We start from the raw sequence: 15,308 nt of genomic DNA, 5'->3' as shown, positions 1-15,308 counted from the left end.
TCTTTTTATCTTACATATTTATTAGCTAATTATTTCTTAACTAGTTATTTTTACTAATTTTGTCTTTTGACCTTCATAGTAGCTGAATGATTACTCCACTACCTTTACTATATTGTTATTTTTTCCAGTGGGATTTTTACTTTCGTATGTTTTGTTATTATCAATTGGTTCCATTTCTTTTCAGCTTAAAGAAGTCCCATTAACATTTCTTATAAGACAAGTTTAGTAGTGATGAGCTTTCTTAGTTTTTGCTTGTCTGGAAAACAATTTATCCTTCAAAATGAAATCATAACTTTGCCAGGTAGAGTATTTTTAGCTGAAAGTGTTTTCCTTTCAGCACTTTAAATATGTCATGACACTCTCTTTTGGCCTGCAAAGTTTCTGCTGAGAAATCTACAGATAGCCTTTTGGAGTTCCCCCTTTGTATGTAAAATGTTGTTTTTCTCTAGATGCTTTTAAGATTATCTCTTTAACTTTTGGACATTTTAATTGTAAGTGTTTTGGTGTGGCTTTTTGGGGGGAGGGTTATCTTATCTGGAACTTTCTGGGTTTCTTGGACCTGGATGCCTGTTTTCTTTTTTAGGTTAGGGAAGTTTTCAGCTGTTATTTCTTCAAATAAGTTTTCTGCCCCTTTCTCTTTTCTTCTTCTGGGACCCACAGAATGTGAATGTTATTTAACCTGTTGTCCTGTAGGTCCCTTATCTTCATTATTTTTTTTCTCTTCCTTCCTCTTTCTCTCTCTCTCCCTCCTTTTTTCTTTCTTTCTTTCTTTCTTTCTTTCTTTCTTTCTTTCTTTCTCTCTTTCTCATTGCTCTTTCTTTCCTCTCTCTCTTTCCTTCTTTCTCTTTCTCTCTCTACCTCTCCCCATTCATTTCTTTCTTTCTTTCTTTCCTCTCTTTCTCTCCTTCTTTCTTTTTCTACCTCTCCCCATTCCTTCCTTCCTTTCTTTCTTTCTTTCTTTCTTTCTTTCTTTCTTTCTTTCTTTCTCTGGGTCAGTTCCACTGTTTTGTCTTCCAGCTTGCTTATCCATTCTTATGCTTCAACCAGTCTGCTGTTGGACTTCTTTAGTGTATTTTTATGTACAGTTATTATATTCCTCAGCTCTGTGACTTCTGTTTGGTACTTATGTTTTCTGTCTCTTTGTTGAAGTTCTTACTGTGTTCACCCATTCTTCTCCTGAGTTCATTGAGCATCTTTATGATAATTACTTTGAATTATTTATAAGGTTGATTATTCATCTCTATATCATTAAGGTTTTTTCCTGAGAATTTGTTTTGTTTTTCCATTTGGAACATATTTCCCTGTTTCCTCATTTTGTTTAACTCTGTGTGTGTTTCTGTGCATTAGGCAAATAGCTAGCTATTGCTCTCATTCTTGAAGGAGTGGACTTGTATAGGTGATGATCCTTTTTATTCAACCTTGCCCTTGCTCAGTCAAATCTTTTTGATTGTCTATACTTGCTGATTTATTCTTGATATGTTCCTGTTCTTAATATGTGCCAAGACTTGTCAGTGATCCAAGGGGAGGAATCTCATTTAGCACCTAGTTTCAGGCTGATTAGAGCCAGACCCTCAGGCAGCAGCTTTTTTTTTTTTTTTTTAATGTTTATTTCTTTTCGAGAGAGAGAAAGAGAGAGAGAGAGAGAGCGTGAGCAGAGGAGGGGCAGGAGAAAGAGGAAGACACAGAATCTGAGCTGTCAGCACAGAGCCTGATGCGGGGCTCAAACTCACAAACTTCGAGATCCTGACCTGAGCCGAAGTCAGACGCTTAACTGACTGAGCCACTCAGGTGCCCCTGGCAGCAGCTTTTAAAGTATGTAAATATAGGGGCGCCTGGGTGGCGCAGTCGGTTAAGCGTCCGACTTCAACCAGGTCACGATCTCACGGTCCGTGAGTTCGAGCCCCGCGTCGGGCTCTGGGCTGATGGCTCAGAGCCTGGGGCCTGTTTCCGATTCTGTGTCTCCCTCTCTCTCTGCCCCTCGCCCGTTCATGCTCTGTCTCTCTCTGTCCCAAAAATAAATAAACGTTGAAAAATAAAATAAAAAAAAAAAGTATGTAAATATAAACAGTCCTGTAGGGCCATAATCCTAATCCTTGTTGGCCTCTAGACCTGGAGGTCTGGAGGTGACTCCTGGGCTGTGATTGTGAAACTCAGGACACCAGATAAGTGTATAAACTCCTTTCTATGAGATCTTGTTATCTTGTAGTGAGGCCAAGGGAGTGTGCAAGGATGAGGTCTCCCTGCTTATGTTCCTGGGAACACCTCCTTAGCCTCTAGACATGTGGGAAATCTGAACTCTGTCCTTTACGCTGAAACTCCAGGCTAAGTAAATAGGCCTTTTTCACAGGAAGACTGGGGTTATATTTCAGTCTACTTTCTGTGCAGTGTCCTTGGGGTGGTGGCCTGTGAAGAACTGTTTTTCTGATTGTTACTCCCAAGGAATGCCAGCCTCCTTGGACACCAGATGATCAAGGGGCATCCCCTGTGTGGATTGTGTATACCTGCTGACTTTAGCAAGGCAGCTGGACAGTGTTGGGGGAGGGGCACACTGACTAGTTTTAGAAAGGCAGTGGGAAAGTTTTGACTGTACTCATGGTGGGTGTTAGGAATGCAGCAGGACAGTGCGTTGTCTGTGTGTGTGTGTGTGCCAGTTTTAGGAGCAGGAGAATGCCTACTTGCCAACCCCATACAGGGAGTGAGGAAGTGCTGTAATGGCCTGTAGTATCTGGCTTCATCAAGGCAATGGGACTGTGCCATGACTGCTCACCCTGTTTGACAGAAAGGTGCTGTATTTAAGCTTACCCATCTGTGCTAGCAAGGTGGGTGGAAGTAAGAAAATGGCATCTGCCATTGCCTCTGTCTCTGGGGAGAGTTTCACCTGTCCTAGGCTCCTTCGGTAGATGTTTGTAGATTAGCAAATAAATTACCTTCACATATGGTCTAGGCACTTTTGAATGCTGTTTTTTTAGCTGGGTCTCTGGACAAGTGAGACCGTACATGAGACCTTTAAAAGGGGAATCTCAGTTTCCTGTAGCGTGCTGGATCACCTGGAAGTCCACCACATTGGCTTTCTAAGCCAGGCGTTTTAGGGGGTCATTTCTCTGGTGCAGATCTTAGGTGTTAGGTGACTGATGTGGGGCACCAATCCCTTGCTTCTCCAGAAGTGCCAGACTAATGAGATCCCTCCCTGTTGTGTCAACATGCCAGGGACAGGGTTTTGGTGAAATCATGTTTCTGCCTCTCCTACATGTCTTGATGTGTTTTTAAAAAATCCTTTATTGTGGAGGGAAGTTCATCTAGTTTTCAGGCCTTTTTCTGAAGGAAATGATCCATATGTAATGCAATTTGGTATGTCTATAGAAAGGAACTGAATTCAGGATCTTCCTATGCTGCCATCTTGTGGAAGTCTCCATAGGTGAGAGTTTTTAATTATGCTTGGGGTGGGGGGGGGGGGAATAATTTGCTTTATATAGAAACAAAGTGTAGATGAGGTGAACAAAAAGAATATGTTAGTGCTAGATATATTGAGCATGTATATATCTGTTGCTATCAAGTTGTATAAATCCCCTAAATATAAAATATATAAAATTTAGGGGATGCAGTTGACCATAGGCCCTCTTTCTTGACCCACTAGTGGTGGTGATGGAGGGAGAAAGAGGCAGGAAAATAATTTTTCCATTAGAAGAATTTTTAACACAAAGTATAAGGGAATATTCTCCTTATTGTGGATACTGGATATGCTTAATACATACAATGGGTGATGGTCAAGGGCTTATTTGTAAACATCTTATATACTTTACACTGAAAAGGTGGGGACATTTAATATGTCTAGTGAGGGGGGATTTGTGGAAATATTTCTGTAAGTCAAGCAATTACAGATAATCTATTATTTTGTAATACCATTTTTAAATTTCAAAGTCCAACCTAGACTCTTAAAATATTTGAGTATCATTGGATTGTAGCAAAATAACATTTTGTTGAAAATAACCCTCTCCCATCCAATATGAATGCATTGAGACAGTACTAATATTAGTCCAAGTCTGAAACGAAATCGGCTTCTCTAACCTTTTTAGTAGACAAGCAGAATACACCAGAAAATGTGACATTGGAAAGTCTAGTTGGAATTTTTGCCTTTAAAATTTGTCTTAATATGGAGAGAGAATGGGTTCTCCAGTGACTCTTTGCCCTGGCAGCATGATGAGGGGCTGCACACTGATGTCTCAGCTGGAGGAGCCAAGGGTTACCCAGTGCTTTTTATTTCAACATTAAAATACTATAGAGAAAAGGGTCTGACTTCCCACCTTTTAATATTGCTCAATCATTTCTTTTTATTTCTTGCTTCAGTGAGCACAGTATGTGGTTTTCAGGGGGAATTTATTAAAAGAGAACCCTTCACTGTTTTATGGATGGGTTTTGGAGAAATCTACAGTCAATGCATGTTTCTCAATTCCTTTACAACTGCTGTAATTCTCTAAATCTTGGTGAGGGCATGCTAAAAAATTGGCTCTTAATTTATATTTTAATAAGTGACAATATTTTGACATTAGCAAATGAAGGGAAATGTTTTATATAACATCAGTGACTCAAACCATGAGCATGTGTTTCTGTTTTGGCAAATTGTACTGAGGAGATAATCATAATCTAATAGCAGGGCTGTTTGAAGCCTAGTCCAGTTGTTTTGAAAATTTCTGGGTAACTGGGATCATTGGGCTCCATCTTGTTATTAGAGTGGTTATCTGCTTTCTGAATGCTTCCTCTTCCCTCTTTTCTCTTACCAAGCTTATACAAACTTTTTTGTATATGTATTTACAATTTGGAGTCTATAGTCATTTTTGGGTTTAAAATTTTTGCTTTCTATTTCAGGGCCACTCTCAAGCATTTCACAAACATCTCCTAAACCATAGTGAGTAAAGGATGACAAGAAACAAAACAGAGAGGGTGTTAGTATGTTAAGGAAAGGTCAAGTGTGGAGACTATTGTCTTACACAATGGTCGAGGCCATGCTTCTAATGACTGTATTCATTTGGAGTCTGCTTCATATAGGTTCTGATTTAGGGCATAGGGTGTCATCTTTCAGCTGGCTTAAAAACGGTTTACACCAAATATACTCTTTTATAAATCCTTGATAATAAATTTATATTAATCCAGGTAATTCTCTAAGCCAGATATTTAGATTTCTGAAGGAGGTGTGTGTAACAAATATAAATGAATGAAGCAGATGATATTAAAACTAATATTGCCTTTTAAGTCACTGTGAGCGTAAAATACACATACACAAATAAGGCCCACTGGCTGGCTGGCTTTGACTCTTGTTTTATACTCACTTCATTTTCTGGCAGTAAGAATGCTTAACTGGATAATAGAGCTTTCTCTCTCCTGGTCCCTGAGAAACCAACCTCTCAGCTGTAGGCCGCATTTTTAGCTAGGACAAATCTCATCTTATTTAACCAATCTTTCTATAAGTGGCTGACTTGAGGAAGTTATTGCTTTTTGTGGTATCAGTTGCCTAATAGAAAGTCATTTAATTTAAATCCTAGAACCCCTGTGGGAAAATCCCAATTGGTTACTGTGCCTGTGGTCTAAATAAGGTGCCGACCAGCTCCTCCTCACAAACAGAACTAGTTTTAAGATCTTTACTCACACTACCTGAGTTACATTTGAAAATTTCTTGTTTGGTACAGCAATAAAGACAATTCAATTCTATTCCTAAATATTACTAGAAAAACTCTTCCTTTGGATACAATTTAATTCCTGAATAGGACTGTTACTGGGAGAACTGACTGAATATGTTATATATTGACTTAAGCATGTACTGTGAAAACATGGTTTATTTGCAAAGAAGTTCTGAAATCCTATGGTATCCAATAGGTATTGCTTCTTTTGCAAAAATTAAAAACCCATAAAACTAGCATTTTCAAAAATAGGGTTTGATATTTTACTGGCATGTTCAGCAAAATTAATTAATTGGAGGCTTCTTCAAGTCAGGCATGGACAGTTGTCCAGGAACCTGAAAAGCCTTCATGGTGCAAAATTATTTAAGCACATAATAATTATACTTTTCACCTGTTAGGACATTATATACATAACTCACTATTAACAAGCATTTATTAAGACAAATTATAAGTATACCCTGCCTTTATAGCTATAAATAAGCCTTTCAATTTCCCATGAGAGCTTGTTATTATCCTTTTTTGATTACTATATTGTGAAGGGATTAATACCTTTGAAAAGATTATAATTTTGATATCTATGACTTATCTCCAATAATGCTCAATTCTTTGTCACATCAGCAAAATGGAATCATATTTACATTTACACTAAAAGGATAGTATCTTTGATGGCTTTAAAACATAGCCAACCAATTTTCTGATATACCTTCATTAAGACATGACATCTTCAGGTTGCCTGGGTGGCTCAGTCAGTTAAGCGTCTGCTTCTTGATTTCAGCTCAGGTTATGATCTTGTGGTTCATGAGTTTGAGCCCTGCATTGGGCTCTGTGCTGACAGTGCGGAGCCTGCTTGAGATTCCCTTCCTCCCTCACACACTCTTCCCTTCCTCTGCTCACACACTGTTTCTCAAAATAAATAAATTTAAACTGAAAAAAAAGGGAGAGAGATGGCATCTTCATTGTCTTTCTGGAATCAGGGCTCTGTGATTGCTTGACCAATAGAATGTGGTGAAAATCACTCTGTGCTGGTCTTTGGCCCAGGCTTTAAGAATATGGCAACTTCCACTTCCTGTCTCTTGGGATGCATGCTCTTGGAAGCCAGCCACCATGCCATGAGGAATCCTAAGTAGCCAGTGCAGCAGCATGATGGAGCATCCAGTGCACACACCTCTAGCTGAACTTCTAGATTATAGCCAGTTCCAGCTTACTAGCCATGAGTGAACCATCTTGAAAATGGATCTTCTAGTCCTCAGCTAAGCTGCCTTTGATGATGTTGTATGGAACACAGACTAGCTATTTGTGTTTATTCCTGCCCAAATTACAAATTTGTAAGCAAAATGAGTGATTTGAGCTACTAAATTTTGAGGTGGCTTTTTACATGGTCTAAGAAAATGACAGCATTCCCAGTTCCCTACTCTTTGGTGCAGCAAAGTCTAGGTGCCACTTTAAATCTCAACCTTTGATGCTACTGGCTTGCAGAAAGGAAGAAAGTGAACATACCAGATTTTGGGGGGAAGCTCCCAGTTCTCACTAAATATTAGAGGAACTGTAATTGTTCTAGGATGATGCATCACAGCCTCATTTAATTTACTGAGCATCTACTAGATGCCAAGCACCGTTGCAATTTTAATCAAGGCAGTGTTGCTATTTCTAGTTCTGCTTCAACTACTAATTCACTATGGGCCACTTGACAGATTATTCTGTGCTAATGAGTCCCATTTCCTCATCTGCAATATGAGAGGGCTTAGATAAATGTTCTCTCAGGTTCTTCAGCTCTAATATACTACTACTTGTGATTCTAAAACTTTAGTTGCTCCATTTGAAAATCCAAATGTTTATTGCCCCCCCAAAAGACTCCTCCCTTCATCACAGATATATAGATATATATATAGATCTATATATAGATCTATCTATATATATATATATAGATAGATCTATATATAGATCTATCTATATATATATATATAGATATATATCTGTGATGAAGGGAGGAGTCTCTCTCTCTCTCTCTCTCTCTCTCTCTATATATATATATATATATATATAGTTTTGTTTTGTTTTGTTTTTTTGTAGAGAGTATTTCATTCCAAACAGGGGTTGAAGGTACCTGATGTTCTCCAATTGATGACAATTATCCAACATAAAATTTAAAGCCACAAGCAAAAAAGGACCCAGATGCTGAGATGAGGAAGCTCTGATGGGCAAGCAAAAATGAGGCCCATAATATTGACCTCATAGGGTTTTTTATTAAAAATTTTTTTTCAATGTTTGTTTATTTTTGAGAGAGAAACAAAGAGGGATAGTGCACAAGCTGAGGAGGGGTAGAAAGAGAGGGAGACAGAGAATCTGAAACAGGCTCCAGGCTCCGAGCTGTCAGCACAGAGCCCGACGCGGGGCTCGAACTCACGGAGTGTGAGATCGTGACCTGCGCCGAAGTTGGCCGCCCAACCGACTGAGCCACCCAGGCGCCCCTGGACAAATCTTAATTAAGAATGTATTGTTGTCCTTGAGTGTATTGGTTTTCTATTGCTGGGTTACAAACTATCCCAAAACTTCATGTTTAAAACAACAACAAATATTTATTATTTCATTCAGTTTCTATGGATCAGAAATTTAGGAGTGGCTTAGTTGAGTATTTCTGGCTTGAGTCTTTTATGAGATTGCAGGTAAGATGTCAGCCAGCGCTGAAGTCATCTGAAAGTTCGACTGCAGCTGGAAGGTTTGCTTCTACTGGTTCACTCAAGGTGCTGCAAGTTGGTGCTGGCTATTAGGAGATGTCAGTTTCTTGCCATACTGATTTCTCCAGAGGGCTACTTCAGTGTCCTTTTGACATGGCATTTGACTCTCTGAGAGAGCAAGGAGGAGTCTTTTATGACCTAGAATTGCAATTCAAACTCTACAGCACTTGATAGCAATATATTATTATCTTGATAGTCACACAGGTCAGTCCTATTCATTTTGGGAAGGAACAACCCAAGGGCCAGATAAATGGGAAGAATCATTGTGGACCATCTTGGATGATGATTACTATGTCAAGGTTTTAACTTAGTCTCTTTCCTTTTATCACTCTGCACTTTCTCCATGCATAAACCCATCCACATCCATAGCTTCACATACCATCTTTCAGCCCATTACTCCCAAATATATAAATAATCCCATATTTCTCTTCTGTTCTTCAGACCTCAATGCATAATACCTACTGGGCATTTATTTTATTTATTGAGTGGTCACTAGGAACCAAGCCTTCAACTAGTCTGGGTAAACAAGACAGATCTCCTGCCTTCAGGGAGATTACAGTTTGGTGAAGCAGAAGGAAAATAAACAAGTAAATAAAGACCACAGTTTGTGGTTAATATAATCAAAGCAATATACTGCTATAATAATAGCCGGGCTGATTGGTACAAGAGGAGAGGGGTGAATTAGCTATTGTAGACACAGTGGAAAAAGATAAACTCTTTGAAAAAGTGACATTTAAGCTGAGACTTGAGAGATAAGATGTGAAGGGGTGGGAGGGTGGTGGTTGGAAACTGTTCTAGGTACTGAGAATGGTGAGTGCAAAGATCCCAAGACAAGGGAGAGCATAGAATGATGTAGAGAATGTCAGAAATTTTGTGGCTGGAGCACTATGAGTGAGTGAGAGAGAGAGAGAGAGAAAGAGAGAGAGAGAGAGAGAGAGAGAGGGAGAGGGAGAGGGAGAAGTGATAAAATTAGTCTGGCAGGCAGGGTCTAGATCACTTAGGTCCTTGTAATCTAGAGCATTCTAATGCATGTCATGGGTTTTTGAGTATAATGGGAAGAGACAGGGGTTTTAAGCAAGGTCTGGTCATACACTATATATTTTGTTACAAATTCATATGTAAAATTGTTATTGTCTTATCATACTGTAAATTAGTGGTTCTTGATGTTCCTTAATCACTAAATAGCAGCACCACCCACCATTTAAGAGTGTAAGCTCTGGAGTTAGGCAGACCTTGAATCCTGAATCTACAGCTTACCAGCAAAGAGATCTTGGAAGTGTAACTTATTTTGTCTCATCTCTTTTTTCTTAAATGTGTATTTATTTTGAGAGAGAGAGAGAACGAGAATGAGTGAGTGAGCAGGGGAGGGGCAGAGGGAAAAGGAGAGAATCCCAAGCAGACTCTGCACTGACCACACAGAGCCCAGTGGGGGCTCCAGCTTCATGAACCATGAGATCAAGAGTTGGACACTCAACCGACTGAGCCACCCAGGTGGCCCTATTTTGTCTCATCTCTGATTTCCTCACCATAACAAGGGAATTGTGGTGAGGATTGAATTATCTGGCAATTGGTCATATTTGATACATGGTAGCTATAGTGATTATTTTCTCTGAATAGTGAGACCAAGCTCTTTGAAATATTCCCATCTTATATTTCTTATTTTACTTATGAAATAACTATCCAAATTCTATTTTCATGGCCAACAATTTAGAATACAGAATCTGGTACAAGGTAGGGCTCTTAAACAGGACTTAAAGCATTAGGACAATTTTTGAGATTAACTTTACTGTCCTTCCTCCCCAAATTGGCTTGAGATTCTTGTTTCTAGTCTGTCAATTAGCACGGTTCATTATGACTAGGCTTTGAGTACAAGCCTGTGTTCTAAGTCCAAGTTTTCACTCATGATCAGATACTAAGTCCAGTATTTCTAATACGAAATCCAATATTTATTTTTTATTGTATATTCTTTCTTAAAAATTTTTTTTAATGTTTATTTATTTATTTTTTTTAATTTTTTAATTTTTTTTTCAACGTTTATTTATTTTTGGGACAGAGAGAGACAGAGCATGAACGGGGGAGGGGCAGAGAGAGAGGGAGACACAGAATCAGAAACAAGCTCCAGGCTCTGAGCCATCAGCCCAGAGACCGACGCGGGGCTCGAACTCACGGACCGTGAGATCGTGACCTGGCTGAAGTCGGACGCTTAACCGATTGCGCCACCCAGGCGCCCCAATGTTTATTTATTTTTGAGAGAGAGACACAAAGTGTGAGCAAGGGAGGGGCAGAAAGAGAGAGAGACACAGAATCCAAAGCAGGCTCCAGGCTCCGAGCTGTCAGCACAGCCTGATGCAGGGCTCCATCCTACAAAGTGTGAGATCATGACCTGAGCTGAAAGCAAAGGCTGGACACTTAACCAACTGAGCCACCCAGGCTTCCCTTATTGTATGTTCTTAAAAGTAATAGTTCCTGAAGATTTCTATAAAAAACTGATTTAATGGGGACATTGCATATTATTTCCCTCTCTTGGAGACTTACAATTGTGATGAATAGCTAAGGCTCTATGAGACTGTTTAATTGTATTTAACTAAGTATTTGCAAACATGTTTAATATTTGACCATAGGACTCCTTTTTTTAACCCATGAAATACATATTAAACCCTGCACCTATTTTGGGAAACTCCATTTCAGGCTGATTTCTCATTCTCCTAATTTGCATATCCCTATGTCTTTATTCCATGTGCACTCCACCCTGGTAAGTAGCATCAGTTTTTTCATCCTAGCTCTTCTTAATCCTACCTAATATCTTATTCCCATGTGTCCTGTTTACCTGCTCTTCCTTGCCAATGCCAGTGTTGTCTTGCCTTTGTTCATGTCTTTTCTGGCCTCTAGATTCCTTTGTAACATTTAATTTCTTTCATTTTTATAGTCATTCTCCAAAAAACCCTTTATTTTATGGGCTATTATACTAATGTCTCATAAACTCTCTTTGTGGCCTCAGAAATTAGAGGTATTTAGCATTAAGTTTAGTTTCAGTTTTTGGTACAAACTCCTTCCACATCTCTTAATCAGGTAACCTTTTCACATCACCCTTACCTGAACATTTGAGTAAGGAGTTCATCACTTCAGAGTTCTTCATTTTTGGCAGTTCTAATTTTTAGGAAATTCTTTCTTATATGGAAACCAAATGTGCCTCACTATCACTGGTGGACTTACTTTAGTCCTTGCATTAAGTTGTTATGTCCTTTCTATATCGTCTCTTTTTCAGGAAAGCTCTGCGTTTGACATGTGCTGATACTTGAATAGTCTATTTACCCATTTTTGATTAGTATATACAATGAGGAGACTATTTTTTTTTTAGTAATGGCTCCAGTAACACTCATACCCACAACTTAAATCCCCTTTCCACCAAAATAGTATTAAGTTTGATTTGGATTGCAGCTGGTTACACCACTATGCTCAGAGGCTAGATCATGCAGTGGAAAGCACCCACTCATTGCAACTCTAGGGAAAATCTTGAAATAAGTGAAGCTTGTTTGATGCACCAAGCTTGCTTTTTCTGGACTTCTATCTCCATTGCATGGATTCTCTTCCTGTTTTTCTTTACCTAATGTGTCCAGAACTTGCTTGCTCTTTTCCTCAGTTAAAACATGCTTTCAGGAAAAGGCTGGTTTTAATTACTTGTATATTTGTTGGGACTGTAATGTGCTATAATTCTCAAGTTTATATACACTTTAAGCATTATCACTAACTATGGGTTGAAAGACATTGCTCTCTTGTGTAGAAGTTTAAATGTCAAAAACCATGTGAGAAAAATTTTGGAGGGCTGGGCAAGAGATTTACATTGACTTGCTGAAAATGATACAAATATTTTGGTTGCCTGTTTTCTTGCACTTAAGCCTATTCCTATAAATTCCTCTAAACATTCTGTTTCTTTAAATAAATTATGTAATGCACCCTGCCTAAGGATTTTCCCCTACAATGCTTTTATACTTGAAATCAATGTGCTCTTGATATCAAAGGAGAGTGAACACATAAAGCCTTGGGATCTGAGGGGTGGTTTTGGAGAGCAGTGCTCAGGAAGAAACTGATTCCCCTGGGAATTTTTTTCTTCTGTTGTACACTAAAAATTAATTTAATTTAATTTAATTCAGAAGATAGATGAAAGTGGAAAACCACTGTGAAAGTCTTTTCCATACAGGGCAGTAATGGTGGCATAGCACTAATCTAGAGAATAACTAATCTCTTTTGATGACTGGGACATAAATAAATGCATTCTAATCGGACCTTTTTATGCACTTCATGTCCATCTTTTATTGTTTCAGGGTCACTTTAATACTGAAGCATTTTATAAATGAAGTTGTCATATATAATATAGACTCTCACAGAGAGACACTAACTCTAAATTCGTCACTGAAATCAACCTGAGAGAATATTCTTCTTAACTAGGCATTTTGTGAGTATACAACTTAATATTTCATTGTGATATATAGTCAAGAATTCTGAACAAAGATGAATATAATTTATTCAGAGTCACCTTCATGCAAATGGAAATTTTGGATGATAGTGGAAATGCTTATTTCTTAATCATAGTTTCTTCATTTTCCCTGGTAGTCCTAGGGGTTCTGACACAAGATGCTGGTAGTAAAAATTAGTATTGTGTGGTAATAAATATATTCTTGTGAGATATCCTTTCCTTTTGCAGTTACTTTTTTGAGATTTTTTATAATTGTGACCACTACAAAACTACCCCTCAAATTATTTCAATCTGCATTATCTATGCATGTAGGTTGATATTATAATATTTTCCTGTACCCATGCAAGTCATGACAATTGTTATTTTGGAGATTTTTACTTTGTTATTAAAGTGCATCTTTATATAGTTGAGAAGGCTTTACTGGAGATGGTTGTGCTTTCAAACTTTTACTAAAACTTATATATTGAGAATCATCATTGGACAGCATACCTAAAGCGTTAGAAATCATTTAAAATGAAAAATTGTATTAAAAAATACAATATAAAATACATGTGATAAAATACATGTGATATAGAAAATATGTGACTTAAGTATCCAAAAGAAAATCATTTATATTTGCAGACTAAATTCTGTATTGTTGTTTATACTGCTTGTATGAGGATGATTATTAGCCAACCATTTTATGAATCAACCAATTTTATGAATCTGTAAACTTGAAAATCCAGACTTAGAGAGGGAGTAGGGGACAGAATCACTATTTTGGACATGCTGATTTTATTTGATGTTTTATATGCTCCGGTAATTGGTTTATCATTCCTAACTATTTTCTTCTTCTTGATAGGTGGCATATTCTCTCCTATTAACTTTGGGTTTGGTTACATGACTTGTTTTGGTTATTAGAATATGGGTGGAAATGAAAGCATTCAGTGAGCTCAAGTTTTAAGAGGCTTTATGGGTGTCCAGTTGCCCTTTTAACTCCTGTCCGTGAACTTCTAGAATAACACAGAGTCTCAGCTCAGTGAGGAGAGTAAGAAATAAATATTTGTCCTTGAAAGCCATTGAAATGTTGAGACACACACACACACACACACACACACACACACACACACACACAGCTATCATATGAGGTACCTGTAATATTTTCATTTCACAGATGAGGGAATTAGAGTGTCAAAGGGGCTTAACCTTTTTTCCATGATCACATTGCTGGGAAGTGGCAGATCTAAGCTGGATGTCAAAATATTTACACTGAACCCAGCTTCCTAGGGTAGAAGTATGGGACACCGCAAGAGCACTACCTGAAAGTCAGAAAACACAGATTCTAGTCTTAGAGAAATCACTGAGTCTTTTGCTCTGGAAAAGGCATATCAACAGAGATCTCTGTTGGGTCATAATTCCCTTTCAGGACTCCTGTTTTCTCTGAGGAGTAGACTATGCATACAATTGACATTTACTGAGGATTCGCTGAGTAAGATGGTCCACAGTAAATATTAGCCATGGGCCTCTAATTTCTTTCAGAGACAATGCTATTACTTTCTAATATAATGAAAAGAAAGCATTGACTCTCAGTTCTCAAAAGGTTTATATAATTTGTAAGTTGTAGACTATGAGTAATCAGATGTTCAGAAATGCTTTAAGAAACTCCAGCAATAATGTCAGCTTCTACTCTGTGGTGGTAGTTAATGCACTTCCTCAGCAGAAAGAGCTGAGCAGCCAGTGTCTTATCTGAGTAATTTAGGCCAAAATTGTGGGTTTTAAAAATATGCTTGAATATCATGGATATTTATGCTAACTCCCATTTCACTGGAGTCTTACAGAAAGATCCTATAGTCACAGATTAATTATGACTAACTTAAACTTTTAGAAGAATGACTTCATTCATGTAAATGAGTATATGGTATAAATGAAGCTTCCTTTGGGTCACGATTCACCTTTTCTATCTTCTCCTCGCCACAAATATAATTTTTCTCTTATGAATCATCATATACTCACAGCAAGGAAGGCGTCACAACATCACCAGTGTCATCAAGTCTTATTCTTGGTACCCTATAATCAGGCTATTTTGTGGGCCTGTTTCACTTATTAGTTCCCACAAAGACAAGTAACAGGTTTTCTCATATACTGTCTCCTTTCTACATAAGAATACCAAGACCTTTCTGAGTTATCAAGAAATCTTAGTGCCTTAGAATTGCTTCTGAAACAACTTTCTTTGGCTTCCCTTTCTTTTTGTTTCTGTCAGATCAGAGATCTTTATTTCTTAGCTGAAAAGTTTTTAAGTTTCTCATGGCCAGTGCAAAATTGGTTTTTGAAAACACTTGGAAAAGAGTTACCATGCAGAGTTTTCTAGAAAACATCTACCTGTGCAACAGAACACATAAAAATCCAACTTTTCTACTTACCTGCCACCCCACTAGAAATTGTTTTCAT

The sequence above is a fragment of the Puma concolor genome, chromosome B3, assembly GCF_028749965.1.
Source record: "Puma concolor isolate L17-30 chromosome B3, mPumCon1.1.hap2, whole genome shotgun sequence".
Taxonomy (NCBI): Eukaryota; Metazoa; Chordata; class Mammalia; order Carnivora; family Felidae; genus Puma; species Puma concolor.
This window is presented reverse-complemented; position numbering follows the sequence as displayed.